Source organism: Somniosus microcephalus, chromosome 2, assembly GCF_052327205.1.
Source record: "Somniosus microcephalus isolate GS21.2 chromosome 2, FLI_Smic_1.0, whole genome shotgun sequence".
Classification (NCBI taxonomy): domain Eukaryota; kingdom Metazoa; phylum Chordata; class Chondrichthyes; order Squaliformes; family Somniosidae; genus Somniosus; species Somniosus microcephalus.
Window position 1 is genome coordinate 94,686,368 of NC_140988.1, and position 16,666 is coordinate 94,703,033.

Below are 16,666 nucleotides of genomic sequence, written 5' to 3' on the forward strand. Positions count from 1 at the left end.
CTGGAAGTATAATCCGTGGAACGTGTCTGATGTTATGCGTCTTTAAAAGCTTATATGTATTGATTGTTTATATAAAATGATTTGAATTTTATAGTTACAGCAATGTAAAATGTAACCGTTGGCAACCAGGAAAGAGAAGTGAAAGAACGTTTTCAATAAGAGCAGCTGAATAAAATGGAAAAAAATAAACATTTTCTCCAAGAAATATACTTACAAAATTTAAACAGCTGGAACCTTTACCTGAGCTGATATATGGTTTATAACTCAGTGATGTTGCTAGCTACAGCCACACCTCTAGTTTTACAACAATATAATGAACAAATATCAGAGTTTTAACAATTAAACAATAACTGATATGTATATATCACGCAAGCTATATCTTAAGGCCCATAATAAAAAATCATGTCTTAACAAAGCGAGATTAAAGACGATTGTACAATTATGTTTAAAGGCAACAACCCATTATTGCAGTCTGATCAATTTTAAGAACGGAAATGAATTGGAAACAGGCACTGATGAACTGTAAAAGAAGCAACATGATTGTTATAAGCATCTTTGATGATCTCATCAAATGTCACATTCACTATTTGGCTTTATAGCAGTTTATCTAATCAACAAGTCCATCATAATTTTGGTAGCGTAGATCTTCATTTCTGATGTTGGGTCAAGTGCAGCGAGAATGTGGATTTCAGTAGACAGATGCAATGTTATGTAGATTCTTCATTTGAAAAAGGCACCGTCAGACTTGAGCTCAGGACGAATCCGAATTGGAATGTTAGAAGAGACATTGTGTTAGGTTTACCCTTTAAAATGTTGTTTTATGAAATGTGCCGAAATGCAGATCAAAAGCAGCACGAACATCGCCAAATAACAATGCGCTGCCACTTCTATACGTCAGAATTACTGAACAGGGCGCATTTCCTGAAATGTTCCAATACATCTTTGCAAATCTGTTACAATAGTTTGACCAAAAAAATCAACCAACCGGCGGAAGTAATGCCCGATATCCCACACATTCATTTTTGAAGTGATGAAGTATCCATGCTTATTTCATATAGTATAACCTTTTCACTAATATGAAATTTATCACCAATAGACTGAAACCTGAAGGATGAAAGGAATTGTTTTATAGACTGTGGGTCCCCAATTTTGCAAACCTCATTCACCAATGGGTGAGCCTGCTAACCTTTGCCCTTCTATTTAGACTGTTCTACAGAATTAATAACCACTAACCGCGAAACATATTATTACATATTAATATTGTTTCACATCAAAGATCTGAACCGATAGATAAGACTCTAATAGCATACATGGGATATTCAGTGTAATGTAACTGCACCCATAAAGAGCGCATGGAGCGATATACAGACTTCACTTTTACAAAAATAAGCGAACACCTCCGGCATTACCACAATGTTCCACAACATCCATTTTCAAAGCGTAAGGCTGGGCTATTTAGGATTGTATTTGAAAAGAACATGGATGGGATCATCATGATTTGAATTCGGGTTTGACTTGAGCAGAGATGCGTGTTCTATATTGTATATTGTGCAGCCCCTTGTCAGCTACATTCTGCCGCAGATCTATTAATCATTTCCACAAGGAGTGCCAGTATGTCAGGGCTTTACTCGCTCCTCAGTTTATACAGAACGGAATCATTTACATAAAGTCCTTTAGGCAAATAACTGTTGGGGCTCTAATTTATATCTGATCGAAAATTAGCCGTCATTATGCGCTCCATTAGCACTGTCTTTAATGTGGTTCTAAGCACCATTTGTCAAGGCGCTTGTTAATATCCTTCAAGTCTTTAAACTTGAGAGCTCATTAAAGCGTGGACCCCATTATTGATGTCATTTAGATGAGAGTTTGGAAGAATTACTCGAAACACTGTCTCTTCTTGAACCTCCACCGCATATACAATTCATACCCAGGAAAACAGTGAGGAGAGAAAATCGCTGCAAGATTCAAAAAGTAATTTTAAAACACATTAATGCGCATTTGGCTTTTTAATTTCCTTTGGACGACAAGAATAATTTTAAAAGACGGCTCAGCCTGCAGCAACAGGTATTAAAACCCAAGCAGAATGAATTTGAGATTTGCAAATAATTTGTTGTCCTTATTACATGATCGCTATAATTCTTGATAAATTATACCAGAACTTTGAGGTTTACTGAAGAGACTTCAGGGAAGGTTGAAAACGAATGCAACTTTTTTGGTACTCTATACAGTGCCCATAGGGTACGCTTTTTGTATAAATTAATGGATTATTTAACTGAGACACTCTTTCATAATATCTTTACAGATGGTGCCAAATACAATTAGCCGTTTATCTGTTCATAACAAAGCTATTGTCATTAATTTCTCCAAAAAAATCCTCAGATTCATTTGATATGAATTTAATCTTCCCAAGTTTATCTGAATTCACAGCCTAATTTCCAGTTGACTCCCTATATTCTTGCTAAGTATTAATCTTTGTGAAGACACAGCTCCCGCCTTCCCAGTCTCCCTTTGTTATTTCCAGTTGTCCCACCCATTTTTTGTAATGTGCCGCAGCGGGGCTCTTGCTGGCTGTAAGTGGGAAATTGTCCCTGGATGGTTGCTAGTTGCACAGCGATCACTCAACACGGATCAGCACAAGAGCTGCGGGACGGACAGCAAAACTGCTCTCATTTCATGATTAAGTTGCGCTCGCTTAATTACGTGGACATTATTGCATTATCTATCAGTTTGCTCATATGGCAACACAAAGGCCAATAAATTATCACTAAAATCTGGAAAGAATCCATATATTAATTTGCGCCCTGGTGCCAATATGCAGCATACTGAATATACTGACAGATACACATTATCCCAACAGGACAATCGTACTTCCTTTCATCTGCAGCCAGAGGGATACATGATCACAGACTTCCACACGACCACTCAGAACAGTCAAACATGGATACGATAAAAACCGACAGCTGACGACGATAACAAAATTAAAATACAGTAGTAGAAAGATATCTTACAATTTAAAAACTAAACCTACTGATCAACCATGATAATTCCTAAAACACCCTGTGGAAAACATCTCAAATACTTGTTCTGAGCAGCGATACCTTGGACTCCTGGGGATTGCTTAACTTTACAGATTTTTACACAGGCACACGTTTTCTAATATATATTTCACGCAAAAATGGTTGGGTGGCGGGCTCAGGGTTACAAGACAGAATTAGAGAAATGCACGAAACTCTGCTGAATTCCCGGGTTAATGCAACGTGTAAATTAGCAGTTTCTTATTTCGTTGCATTATTGTTAAGACATTCAAGAACATAAAAAAGCACGAGAGCGAATTTGTTTAGCTATGCAACGGTCACATGGGGAACTTTCCTCTGTGAGTTAAGTGTAGCGAAGTCGTAACCGTGTTCTTTTTAAATGCGTTTAAGATTTTGTCACATCTAGGGCACAGAGGTAACACCCTACTGGAGCAGAGTTTTGCCTCATTAAACGAAAAATTCCGGATCTTATATCTGACGGTGCCATCATATTAACTGAGCCACAATTAGTACAGGATTAACTTAATATACGGCCACGCAGATCAAAAAAAACCTTGACATTTTAGTCGAATTCTAATAAATTCAATGTATTTTACCTAGCGCGAACGTGAAAGCCACAAAAGATAAACTATTCTAAATAAAGATGAAATTGCAGTTAAACCAACAAATCGGATATTTGATTTTGTTATTATTAGCGAGTTCTTTTCAAATAACCAGTTATAAGGCGATTCCTTCTTAAATCAGATTACGTGTTCCCTCTTTATATAATCCCGTGCGTAGTCAATACATTGACGGCGCAATGTGACTTTTGATGGTTAATTTCTTGAAAGGACGCCTATAGGTCATTACAGCAGCAAACATTGGAAAGCAGCAAATATGAGACTCTCTATTATGATGGAAATCTCCACCCCTCTTGTTTTACGGGTTCCTTTAGGCTATAGCAATAAACAGAGTAATTAGAATGCTAAAGACAGATGTAAATAAAAGAAACGAGGCTGTGCTGATAGATGAGTCGCTGGGTCAGGCCCTCATCAAACAGCCCAGTTGGTAGCAAATGATCCTCTCCATGCCAGTGGCCTTGGGCAAAAACAGGGGACAGAGGGAGGGATACTGGGCAGAGCTTTTAGGCAATAATTACATCAAAATGTCACCGCATCTGAGCAGCAGGCAGAAGCGCAACCAGACGCGGTCACAAACGGGTTCTGTTGTGTTATTTATTATTTTGACAGCATATCCACCTCTTGTAACTCATATTCTCTTTTTTTACACGTCCCCGTTCACTAATTGGTCCAGAAAATATATCTGTAAACGCCATAATACTTTAGGAAGGATTCCACACTGTTCTGAAATTTATCGCCACTATTTATTGCTATCTTTACAATTCTTTTCATTAGAACCCCACTTATTTTTGCACCTATCTGAGAAACCCACTTTGTACTATCCGTTACTTTTACTCAATACTTTATACTTAGGCCAAATCATGCTTTATTATCATGTTCTTGTCACACCCATCATGATGCAATTATTGGCAGTCTGTCTCTCAGTTGATGAGGTGATCAAAATACCCACAACACTGAAGTCATTATTACTAGAGAACTAATCGAACTCGTTTTATAATGATTTTATTCTTAAAGTATCTTCAGTGATTCTCTACCGAGAAATATCCCATTGGAACGTAAATGTTAGGAATGCAGAGTATGATATAATTAGATTGATTTACAAGGTTAAAGCAATTTCCTAACTATCACTTGGGCTGGTTTAATAATTTTCAGCACTTCAGTCGACAAGAGTATCAACACTCTTGATCTGGCAGTTTAGTAAGACTTGTTCATACTGCAGAACAGAAGTGCAACCACTTAAACTTTCCTTTAAAAAGTTGAAGAGTATTCTAGGAGCTAACTCTTAACTAACGATTCCAAGTAGTTTTGTAGACAAAAGTAGAACCAATCGGTAACTTATTATTCTAGCATCCATCCCTTCAGCAGGGGGAATGATAGAGGAGACGGATTCTATCAGGGCAGTGAGTCTGCCAATTAAAACTGCCAGGTCTTTTGCATGTTATTTGGTTAACAGCTGAAAATACCAATTTTTCTTCAAAAAAATAAACATTCCTTGCCTCTGTGCGAACAAACAACTTGACAATTCGACATATTTGAAAATATTGAATATTTTTAAAGGATTAATCCGAAAACATACTTTGAAGAATTCTACATGAATTGCAGAGGATTTCCACGTTAGTTGTAAAAACTGCTTCCATGAAATATGAACGTTATGTAACAAGAATTGATTTATTAATAACACGTTATTAAAATGATCACTTTTGCAACGTGGGTCTTTAGGATTACACTTTTAACTGCAGATTTCAACGCTCTTTCTTGGCGTTCACATCCAAAGTACAATGCGCATAACAGTCATTTTAAACTTGCACGTGCGTGGCATTAACTGGTTCTGATCTCGTACATGTGCTTCCAGAAAAGTATTAGAGCTATAAACTATGGATAGAGTGGATAGGACTGACCTATTTCCCTTAGCAGAGAGGTTGAACACCAGGGGGCATAGATTTAAAATAATTGGTAGAAGGATTAGAGGGGAGTTGAGGAGAGATTTTTTTGACCCAGAGGGTGGTGGGGGTCTGGAACTCACTGCCTGAAAGGGTGGTAGAGGCACAGACCCTCATCGCATTTAAAATGTACTTGAATATGCACTTGAAGCGCTGTAACCTTGTCGACAAAGAGCTGGAAAGTGCGATTAGGGTGGGTAGCTCTTTTTCCGCCAGCATAAACAGGATGGGCCGAATGGTCTCCTCCTGTGCCGTAAATTTCTATGATTCTATAAGCAATATAGCAGTTTCATGTCCAAGTTCTCGTTTTACACCACGTTATAAAGGAATATAAAACGTGTAGCTAAAGTTTGCTACAAAGTTTTAGCTCAGTCGCTTTTGTAACCTTTAGAATGATAAAAACAAAGTTGCATTTTACTGGAATTGTTACCAGACAGCAAGTTGCGAAAGAACTTAGAAACTGATAATGTGACGGCACCGGATGAACTGGATACCAAGTTATAATAAAATCAGAAGATAGATAGACACCGTGTCCATACTTTTCCAAATCACGAGTTCTTCAACACAAATTGGAAGCCCGCGCCTTTGTATCCGTGGTTACCTAGATTGCGAATTCATTCCTCGAAGCACATCGGTAGATAACACGAGATCTGATTACTGGCGCTCTCCAGATTTCATTGTACTTGCTGCAATCTTTGTTTAAACAGAAATGTGCTATACATTCGCTTTCCTGTCCCGAATAGAAACTTTTGCCGGTCCAAACGGCAGAGCCAACAGAAATAGTCAAGAAAACAAAATCCACAATTTTCGAAGTAATAAATAAAAATTAGAGGTAAAGTTTTATGTTTGGATATTCCAGCAGATAGATCTATTGAAAGAATTGCCAGCCCGACGGTTGTAAAGATCTTCTAATGTTAGAATTAGTTGTCTGCTTACAGGCGCCCATTAAAGTTATTTATAATGTTCCCATCACTACATTCAGTATCTCTAAACCTCATTATTTTTGTAAAGCTAAACATGACACGTTTGCAGTATTGTCTATCATGGTTGAAAGTTTTGTTTTCAATTAACTTAATTTCGCAATATGTTAAATTCCTTTGTCGAAAAAGCGATATTCATGTTTAGTTCTACACTTTAATCACACTGCAGTGTTTAGTGTTCAGTTTAAGTTGAAATAATTTTATTACAGCTATTCTAAAATCACACGTTGTAAAATCATATTTATTAGAAGTAATTGGAGACCAGGTCTCCTAAAATTATATACATTAAAAAAAAATCATGATTTCCTTTGGTGCGCAGTGCATTTGACAGGGTCAAAGATCATGGCCAAAAGCTCCCGACCGGTCAATACTTTTAAGCGAGCCCACTGCACTGATGGGGCTACGTGACCTTGTAGGAATCAAGCACCTTGAAATTCATGAAGAAATTCATCAGTAAATGCTTAGAATACTTAGGTGGTTTTATCTTGTACTGAATCTACATAATAATTTTTCCTATAATTATACAGCAGATTTTAAAATATAACACTCCTCAGGAACAGGATAAGGCGATTAGGTGCGACAAGCTTTACCTAGATTTGATGTAAACGGAGAAAGAACCACTCCTGTGTAATGATGCAAGGCGAAAAGACAACTTCACGGTCAAAGGATGAAATAATTACGGAATTTCATGAATACAACTTAAAATTCTCTTTGGAGAACTTTACATTCTAACTCGCACACCATTACACTTAATCGCCCGGCAGCGCTGCGCATCTATTCTAGACCCTGACATCCACTGAATGAAAGAAAATAGGAATGAAATAATTGAATGAGAATTAAAAATAACTGAAAGAAAAAGAAAGATAAAATCCTAAAGTAATGAGAGGGAAGAACATGCTAGGAAAATAAGAAATGAAGAGAGGAGGGATAATAATGATAATGTAATTACTTAGAATGAAGGAAAATAAAAAGCAGGGAAATTGAGGTTGAAAGTTGAATAAAAGGAAAAAAAGAAAACCAGGAGCAGTGTGACAGATTCTGTGAAATTCACATGAATCACTGCTTTTGTTTTCCAAATGAAAGGTGCTGGGTGTCCTCTTCCCACTTTGTGTCATCATACCTGACTCTGCAAAACAAAGAACGTGCCAGCATTACACAGACACAACTTCACATTCAAAGATCTGAAGCTTTAGGTATTTGCCTAAGAATTTAAATCTTTGACTTCCCGTCGCTTTAAATCTTGACTACTGTCTGATGATTTCTGCTGTAGACTGGGGTTTTAGTGACTCTGATAACACGGCATCTGGCAATGAAACCAGCGTTGGACTGGTTCGTGTGCTGATAGTGGGAATGCCTGAAGTTGCCACATCAAGAGGTTAGCATGAACCCGGACCGAGTGGCTTCATGATGTCAGCCCCCAGCTTATTCCCACCAAAAACATCATGGACGTTGGCAAAGCATGGACCCGTGTTTTAAAAACATCGGGCTAGAACTGGATACTCAGTTCCATTGCAGATATTCACTGCAATGGAATTGAATATCAGGCGCAGCATATAACGGGCGGCCGATCCGATACCGCCATTTTGCGCCACCGCCCGAGATGAATTTCTAGATGTCATCATTGTCTCCAATGGACCTTGTTGGTTCAGGGATAAAGGTTATCATGGGTGAGCAAAGCACAGAGGTCCCATGTCTCAGAGCCTCACATTTAAAAGGCAGAAGTGCTACACATTTCTTGGTGTGTTCTCGCAATGTTTATCTCTATCCTTAAATAGATTGCAAATAGTGTCAGCCTTGGCTCAGTGGTAGCGCTCTTGCCTCTGCATCAGATGGTTGTGGGTTTAAGTCCCACTCCAGGAAGCTTCGCCCATAATCTAGGCTGACACTTCAGTGCAATACTGAGGGAGCGTTGCCCTGGCACAGGTGCTGTCTTTTGGATGAGCCATTATACTAAAGCCCTTGCAGGTGGATGCAAAAGATCCCATGGCACTATTTCGACGAAGAGCAGGAAAGATGTTCTGGTGTCCTGGTCAAAATTTATCCCTCAATCAACATTACTAAAACAGTCTTTATCATATTGCTGTTTGTGGGAGCTTTCTGTGTGCAAATAGGCTGCCATGTTTCCTACATTACAACAGTGACTGCACTTCAAAAGTACTTAATTGGCTGTGAAGCACTTTGGGATGTCCTGAGGTCATGAAAGGTGCTGTATAACTGCAGGTCTTTCTTCTTTTACATCTGCATGCGCCACTTGACATCCTGTTCAGTTTCTGCCACACTTTTTGTATTAACTTTTTTCATTATAAGCTCCGATGTCTACATTTTTAATGAAAAATGCCTCTGTAATCTCAGCACTCTTGGGCAGGCTTGATGGGCCAGCTGCCTGCCCGTCAATTTTGTATGTTCGTATGCTCACTCTGATTGCCTAATCTGGTCACTGGGGGGTAGATTTTGGTCTGAGCCCATTTACAGCTCCAGACATGGTGCTGCGCGACCAGTGCATGTCTGAACCAAAAGGCCCGAGGATTGATGGAAATTCATCCCTGGGCCTCATCATTCAGGCAGCTCGAAGACATCAATGTTGGGCCATTTGCCTCGCTGGCAACAGCCCTCAGGTAAGTCCCGGGATGGGGGATTGGAGCGGGCTATGAGAGGCAGGGGCGTGATAGGGATTCCCATGGAGCCTGAGGAGCCCTCCTGTATGTCCTGGAACTTACCTGTTGTTGGCGGTCGCAGGGGCTGCTGAAGAATCCTGAACGGGGAAGGTCTGACATCTGCCCCTCTCATCGTCCATGAATTTTGATAAGGGGTATCCTGTAACAGGCAATAGGCCCATAATTTGCACATTTAAAGGGTCTAACACCTGTTTTAGGTGTCCATCTGGGACGCCTAGAACAAGGGCCTCACAAATTTAACAGTTAGACTAACGCACGCGCAGATTGGGTGTAGGCTGCCCGGTTTATGCCTGAAAAATGGGCATAACATATACTGTAAGCATTTTTTGATCCTAGCCCAATTGCTAGATGGACGGTTCGAATCGCCCCCGCCTTACGAAAGTTCTGTACCTGGGAATTATTATTCAGAGTGTAAATGGAATAAGTCACGGACAGGAATACTTCGGTGAAAAAACAGACTTATATTTATTTGGTCTAACATACACTGTCTAAAACATGCACTACTAAACAAAATCACTGTCTCTGTGGAGAATAAAATCCAGGTTACAAACAACATACATGCAGTACACAACTGGGGACTATAACAAGCAATAATTCCCTTGTTGCTATGGTGGACTCTAATTCCACCCCTACCAACGAATTACCCAGTCGCATAAGCCCCTTCACCTGGCTGAACCAAACGAAGCTTCCACCCCAGAATAGCCCAAAAGCTTCACTTTTGAGGAAAACCCTAAGCCCCTTACACCTCACCCAGCTTGCCTGGGATATCTGGTTACCGGCTTGGGACACTCAAGACCATGCTTACCACCACACACGGTCAGCCTCAATTGCTTCGGTCAGCGGCTTCTTCCTCTGGTACTTCTTGTTAGGACGATCTTGTTGGAGCGAGAGAGAGAAAGAATGGTGGAAAAGAATCTATCTTTATAGGAGTCTGGCTACTCCTATCTTTCCCTCCAACCTTTAAAATCCTTTTGCTTCTAAGCATTCTGGTGCTTAATCAGTGATGGGTCATCATCGGATCCATGAGTGTTCCGTGATTGGATTAATGGCCCTAAGTCTGGGACATATCTTTCGGTCTTTGTGTTGGGAAAAACTGGCTCCTCTTCGGCTGGCTGAGGCTAGTGGGTTCATTGTTCTGCTTCTCTTCTGAGATGGAGGTGAGAAGTGCTTTTGCCTATTAGAGTGGCTTTCTAATAGGTTCAAGTTCAATGGCCCCCTTCCCTTTTCCAGGACTGTCGGGCGAACCCATACATTCTGGATGACTGACAGTTCTTTTGTCACAGCCAACTGCCATGCATTCTCTGGAGTTTTAACAAACCAGTCTTTCACGTATCTGCACAGGGTGATCCCACCACAGGGAAAACACCCTCAGCCCATAAAGTCCACAAAAATATTCTCGACTGAGTCAATTCTTCAAACAGAGACTTTGCGATCTCTTCAGTTGCTTTTCTTTCCACAAAGCATCACTCGACGAGAGAGCAAAGGCCAAAGTCTCCCACAAGTGAAGCTGTTTCCCTGTTTTTACGTTTTAAACCCCAGAACTGTACCCCTTACTGTGTGTCATAGTTGCCTTCTACCGAGTCAAAACATCAGCGAAACGGCTTCTTAACACATTCAAATGGCTGGGTTCCAATTCCCGCCGACAAACTTCAAGTCAAAATACAGACCATTAATAAGATCCACAGGACGTTACCAAAAAGTCACTGCGCACATCACACATTGACAGGTGGTAACACATCACAAAAATGCAACAGCGCACATCGCGCAATACAGAGTGTAAAACTATAACCAGAATACAATACACTTGCTTACAGAACTTTGGTACATTACAAGTTGTAGCAGGGAGAAACCATCATCAACACAAATCGAATTATACATTTCCGGATCGATCTAACACCCCCTGCCACCACACTCGGAGCATCTGGCTCCGTCGCCTGCAGCTGGTGTAAAACAAGTAGCTTACAAGCGACAATTGTATGATAACTAATGCATGGGAACAGATGCGGATCCAGGGAGGAATCTCTATACTCAGACCGATGTCCCACCATGGTAGCGAGACAATCCCCTTGATCTCCTCCCCCACTTCTACTGTCTTTTGCTCTAAAGTGTAAAATTGTTTCTGGGAGAGCTCAATGCTCTTTATTAACTCAGTGAGGTGTTCCGGCAGAAAAGGAATCGGGTACCCGAAATGCTCCACATAGTCCTGGAGACGCGTGAAGGTGTTATTCACAGTGAGGTGAATGGCTGAGGGTTCAGGGATGGGAGTAATTCGCTCTTGTGCCACTTGAACCTCAGCCTTGGGTTTGAAGCAAAAATTGCTCTCGCTCACTGGACACCACCTGTCCTGGCTCTACCGGTAGCGGAGCGCACTTGTGGTGACACAGTGTGCCCCACTCCCTACGTATGCTACCTGTGGAGGTACGTGATCTGATGCCATCACTTCCATGGTGCAATTGATAGGTTCCGCGCCTGCAGAAGCAAACCCACATTCTGGTCACGCAAAAGCATTCAAGTGCTGGGGACACAGTATTACGTGTGCACCCCAGCTCTGGCATCTGGAGAGGTCAGTGCCTGTCATAGCATGCTCCCACTTTATGACATACGGCAGGACCGCTTTAAAATGAACATGTACTCCTCCACGAATGACCCCGATATTCTCAACCCTGTATACCAGTGCCAGCCGAGATGACCCGCCCATTACCGGCATCCTCACTACAATTCCCATCACTATATGGTTGGACTGCCCGCAATCTATAGGGACAGGGTAGGCTTCAGAGGCTAAACGAAGCTGGCATGGGCTCAACGAATTGCTATACGGGTGCAGCGCAGCGAGATGCTTGTTGCTTAACCATGAAGGGATGCAACCTTGCCTCAGGTCCTCCAGGTTACTGCGGCCCTCGCCCAGCAACCATGCTCCATACAACACACACACCTCATTCCGTGCAGCCTGCTCTGAGGCATTCCTGTCCTCCCGTATCAAATCATTAACAGTTTTTGCGTGCCTCTCCAGCTCCGCAATGACCTCCTTTAAATGCCTGGTCCTCATGAAGCTCTGAACCCACCATTGTATTCTCTTCCCCTAGAATCTTACGCAGTTGGTTCTTTAACCCAGTGATCTGCATCTGGAGTTGTGCATCATCCATACTATTAACAATACCCGTTCCTGTACTGAACGCTGTGGCTACATTGTTCCAGGTCCCTCTTCTCTGCCTCCCGGACCCCACACTATCCCCAACATTCAGATTATAAAGCTGTTCTTTCTCTATATTTCCATAGTCCAGTTTATAAAATTCCTGAAACATCGCTTTTAACAGAGCTTCATAAAGCTTCTCTGTCTTACTTGGACACCACACAGGCAGATGGACTTCAGTCAGGTTCAGGATCACAGATGCCACGGCGTAGTGCACATTCTGAAACAACACTTTGTCAGTAGTGATTAACACCAACCCATTCCCTGGACTCCTGGTGGTGGTGGGACACCCATCTACAGTCGTCTGTACTGTCGGGGCTCTGGATGGGGGCTTCCTGGTGTATGAGATGAGCTCTGTGGCGTTGATGGTGTTCAGGGGTTTTGGAATCACACAGGAGTCCACACACCGATCCCAACTGATCCCACCCCCGGCGTCCTGCCATTGCCTGCTAAACGCGATCGACACACCCGCTGGGCAGATCTTTTCCAACCCCCACATGCACACATAAATCCCTTCCTTGGATTCCCACCACTTATCCCAACACACATTCACTCCTCCCTGAGAACCCGTGATCATCCGGTACATGTCATTAATTAGTCTTTCGCAGTCAGATGTCTGGTCCCCTGTATCCGCGCTCAGTTTCCTGAGCCACCACCACCTTCACAGTGGAATGTGTCCCCTACAGCTAAGGCACACCCGTTTACCCCCTGTTACCCTAACCTGGGAGGTGGTAACCCCTATTCTCGGGCATTGGATGGACGCTTCACCATAGGTGAACTTGTCATGGCTGGAATACCGGGTGGAATTCGACCCCAGCCATCCAGGCCATCTTCCCTCATGGAGATAAATGCTCGCCCCATCCTTCGAGCCACCTCCAGTGGTCACGGTTGGTCCGTCTCCGCCAGTGCAGCCGAAGACAACCGATTCCTCGGTGTTGATGGTGGATAGGCAATGGCAAACATTCAAAGACCGAATGGATAAGCTACAGAATTTGTTCATCCCAGTTTGGCATAAAAATAAAACAAAAAAGGTGACTCAACCGTGGCTAACAAGGGAAATTAGGGATAGCATAAGATCCAAGGAGACGACATATAAATTGGCCAGAAAAAGCAATAATCCTGAGGATTGGGAGCAGTTTAGGATTCAACAAAGGAGGACAAAGGGATTAATTAAGAAAGGGAAAATAGAATATGAGAGTAAGCTAGCAGGGAACATAAAAACTGACTGTAAAAGCTTTTATTGATATGTGAAGAGAAAAAAATTGGTGAAGTCAAGCGTAGGTCCCTTGCAGTCAGAATCAGGGGAATTTATAATGGGAAACAAAGAAATGGCAGACCAACTAAATTCATACTTTGGTTCTGTCTTCACAAAGGAGGACACAAATAACCTCCCAGAGATGCCGAGGAGCATACGGTCTGATGAAAGGGTGGAACTGAAAGAAATCAGTATTTGTAGGGAAATGGTGTTAGGAAAATTGATGGGACTGAAGGTCGATAAATCCCCAGGGCCTGATAATCTACATCCCAGGGTACTTAAGGAAGTGGCCCTAGAAATAGTAGATGCATTGCTGGTCATCTTCCAGAACTCGATAGACTCTGGAACAGTACCCATGGATTGGAGGGTAGCTAATGTTACCCCACTATTCAAAAAAGGTGGTAGAGAAAAAGCAGGGAATTATAGACCGGTAAGCCTGACATCGGTAGTGGGGAAAATGCTAGAGTCCATTATAAAAGATGTAATAGCAGAGCACTTGGAAAGCAGTGACAGGATCGGACAAAGTCAACATGGATTTACAAAAGGTAAATCATGCTTGACTAATCTACTGGAATTTTTTGAGGATGTAACCGGTAAAATAGATAAGGGAGAACCAGTGGATGTGGTGTATTTGGACTTTCAGAAGGCTTTTGATAAGGTCCCACATAAGAGATTAGCGTGCAAAATTAAGGCACATGGGATTGGGGGCTAGGTATTGACTTGGATAGAGAACTGGTTGGCGGACAGAAAGCAAAGAGTTGGAATAAATGGGTCGTTTTCCGAGTGGCAGGCAGTGACTAGTGGGGTACCGCAAGGATCGGTCCTAGGACCCCAGCTGTTCACAATATATATTAATGATCTGGACGAGGGAATTGGATGTATTATCTCCAAATTTGCAGACGACACAAAGCTGGGTGGGAGGGTATGCTGTGAGGAGGATGTCGTGAAACTCCAGTACGATTTGGACAGGTTGGGTGGTTGGGCAGAAAAATGGCAAATGCACTATAATGTGGATAAATGTGAGATTATCCACTTTGGCGGCAAAAACAGGAAGGCAGATTGTTATTTGAATGGCAATAGATTGGGAGAAGGGGAAGTGCAAAGAGACCTGGGTGTTCTTGTGCACCAGTCGCTGAAGGTAAGCATGCAGGTGCAGCAGGCGGTTAAGAAGGCAAATGGTATGTTGACCTTCGTAGCAAGAGGGTTCGAGTACAGGAGCGAGGATGTCTTGCTACAGTTGCACAGGGCCTTGGTGAGACCGCACCTTGAGTACTGTGTGCAGTTTTGGTCGCCTTACCTGAGGAAGGACGTTCTTGCCATGGAAGGAGTGCAGCGAAGATTCACCAGGCTGATACCTGGGATGGCAGGAATGACGTATGAGGAGAGATTGTGTCGATTGGGCTTATACTCACTGGAGTTTAGAAGATTGAGAGGGGATCTCATCGAAACCTATAAAATTCTGTCAGGCCTGGACAGACTAGATGCAGGAAGGATGTTTCTGATGGCCGGGGAGTCCAGAACCAGGGGTCATAGTTTAAGGATAAGGGGTAAGCCATTTAGGACTGAAATGAGGAGGAATTTCTTCATTAATAAATAGACATTCTTATTATGAACACAGCTAGCTTTTGCTAGACACTTTTATTGGGCACATGTGGACTAGGTACAGTATCTGTAGAGGCATCCATCTTGACTGCTGCCTTGTGGGTAGCCTAGTGCCTCATGGGTAATGTAGTCTTAATATACATACAGCTGGGTAGTGTAGTCTTATATACAGTGCTACACAGCTCTACGGCTCCACCTAGTGTCCACTATAGAATGACATGTTATTGATCATTACACCAGAGAGTGGTGAACCTGTGGAATTCTCTGCCACAGAGGGCAGTGGAGGCCAGTTCATTAAATATATTCGAGAAAGAGTTGGATATATTTCTTAAGGCTAAAGGGATCAAGGGATATGGGGAGAAGGCAGGGACAGGGTACTGAATTTGGATGATCAGCCATGATCTCATTGAATGGCAGAGCAGGCTTGAAGGGCCAAATGGCCTACTCCTGCTCCTATCTTCTATGTTTCTATGTTTCTATGTGACTCGTGCTGGCTTCAATCATGATGATCAGGACTGCCATGGCTGACTTCATCTTGTTCTTAGGCGTTCCCTAAAAACACACAGAATGCAACGTTGTCCTTGGGTGATGCCTCACCTTTCCAGACGCAGCTACACACAATTACATTTGGTATCCACAGCATACATGTAAATCCAAACTATACAGACAAGCTAAGGCAACAGACAGAAGAGAAAGAAGTTATGTACAGCCCCACCCGTCTCCGGGTGGACACACTAGGTCTCCTCGATCCTGGGCCTCTTACGACTCCGGCTTCCTTCGTTCACCGGTGTGTAAGGAGGCATCCACGGCACCCTCGGCTGTGGGATCCTGGCACTCCTTCTCACTCCTGCTCCCACAGGCGGAATGACTGGTCCCTCTGTGGGCTTCTCACAGTCCTAGATTATGGGCTGGCGACCCACACCTGTAGCGCAGCTTACCACTCCCTGCTGTTTCCTCCTCTTATCAGCTCTTTCCCCAGGGTTGAAAAGCTTGCACTGATTGATATGGAACCACTTAGTGCGTCGGGGCATTTTGACCGCATATACCATCGGACTCGCCCTATCCACAATACTGTACGGTCCCATGTATAGCGGTTCAAAAGTCCCTACCCTGGCGAAGTTTCTAACCATTACTTGATCTCCGACCTTCCACTTGTGGTGCCTCTGAGGCTCAAGCAGTAAACGATTTCTACGATGTTGCTTCCCCATGTTACTGGCAGCCTGCCAATGGATCTGTCTGAGATGCTCAAGCAAATTCTTAACAAACCTGTCCCAGTTCACCTCTCTCAACTGACCTTCCATGAGAACCGGGGCCAGTACATGGCTGGGCGTTCTCATGACCCTGCCAGTCACGAGCTCATGTGGGGAAT